Below are 1,745 nucleotides of genomic sequence, written 5' to 3'. Positions count from 1 at the left end.
AAGAATTTCAGAAATTTTGATTAAGAATTATTGTAGCTACCCTCACAAAGCATGTCTACCTTTAAAAAAATATTTACTAAATTAAAGAGCATATTCTACATGTTCTGCACAAGACAAAAGCAACACTTTACTAAAAATATTTAATAGCCCCCTCCCGTTTATTTGTCAGGCCCTCCGGGTTAAGTTGCACCCTAAAGTGCAAACATTAAATTAACTGTAAGGCTTTTTTGTCTGGAGACATTAAAGACATGTGCTTCTGTACAATGTCAATTTTCAAAATGGAGGTTTTCTCTAACATCACAAAATGAGTTATAAACATTAAATAATCACCGTAAGACTTGGTAAAAATCTAACAAAATTCAATGGCTGTGCAAACCTGATGTATATTGGTATGAATGTGGGCGATGTAAACATAAAGTGACCAGGCAAATAACCAAACAGACCTACTTTCAATGTTTGAAATGACTGAAGGAATAAACCACATAAGGTCTAGAGTGTTCATAGTTCCTGGGATTTTAAATTCTGAATGATACTAAAAATATACAAGTATTGTGCTGGGTATTTTGGCACCTAATCTCTCTAAATTTCTTATGTATTGATAAGATTCTGGCATGAGAAGAGACTTAAAAGAGGACTTATAACTCAATACTGCATGATTTCAGGAAAGGTCAACTGTCACAAATGATAAGCCCATTTTAAATGCTGACCAGCAAGAAATCTTTTGCTAAGTGTCCAAACAAGCTGATTGTAACCTAAACATAGAGGCTGCAATTCTGTCAAACTTGTAGCATGGTAAAACTGCTTTTCAATACTCCTATGGAAGCTTCACTGGACTTATTCACCGACATGTTGGCTAATATGTACAACAAATTAGGTCCTTCCTCTCTCAAGTTCCACTTCCAAGACAATGGCATCAGGCACCCCAGTTTTATTGAAGGCAACAGTTGTTTCTGTGACCATTGGAGTCTTTGAAGCGCAGCCACATCTTAGGACGATATTTCTCCAAATACAAAAGCTGCTTGCTGTTAAAAGCTCCACGCCGCTTTTGTCTTATGAACTGTACTGCATCTTCGTATTTCATTCCACCTTCAATCAATGCTAGGGTAACAAGCACTGGAGCTCTCCCAAGACCTGCAACACAATGAACAGCAATCAGCCACCAGGTTCTTCATGAAACTTAATTTTTACAAGACTTAACCAATCATCAACAATCTGGTTGGATGGCGGTGCACCATCATCAAAAGGCCAATCAAGAACATGGATGCCTTCTTTCTCCACAAGAGCAGTGTCATAAGTTACTTCACATACTCTCACTATTGTGCTAACGCCATAGTTCTTAAGTTCCTCTACGAATTTGCTTAAGGTTGCATTGGTCGGATTGCGTGTAATAAGAAATCCCATGTTCTTGTATGTGACTTCCACAGGAGCTGGGCGGTTCATTCGAGCCATGTTAATTTAGTTAAAAACACTCCAAAAGGGCTATGAAAAAATTTTAAAAATTGAATACAGAAACGATGTAAAGAAACTGAAGTCTACTTCAATATACTCCACTTGAAATTCTCAGTGCTTTGAGTGTGAAGTCGGGAGTCATGGGAGATGAAATGAACCTCCTAACAAGAAGCAGCGATTCTTCAATCCAGTAAGACTGAGGCAATTTAAAGTAGTGCACTGAGCTTTACCCCATCCAGATCAGAACTCCTGTAAAATGCTCTGCAGATTTCAATCCAACACTTCTATGTCCAGGT

At 37.8% G+C, this 1,745-nt stretch overlaps 1 pseudogene; it reads right to left on the bottom strand.

Moving 5' to 3' along the window:
• Positions 1–926: 926 nt before the first annotated feature.
• On the bottom strand, positions 927–1,449 carry LOC143676375 (protein tyrosine phosphatase type IVA 1 pseudogene; annotated as a pseudogene).
• Between the last annotated feature and the right edge of the window lie 296 nt (positions 1,450–1,745).

Source organism: Tamandua tetradactyla, chromosome 3 (assembly GCF_023851605.1).
Source record: "Tamandua tetradactyla isolate mTamTet1 chromosome 3, mTamTet1.pri, whole genome shotgun sequence".
In the NCBI taxonomy this organism is placed as follows: Eukaryota; Metazoa; Chordata; class Mammalia; order Pilosa; family Myrmecophagidae; genus Tamandua; species Tamandua tetradactyla.
This window is presented reverse-complemented; position numbering and strand designations above follow the sequence as displayed.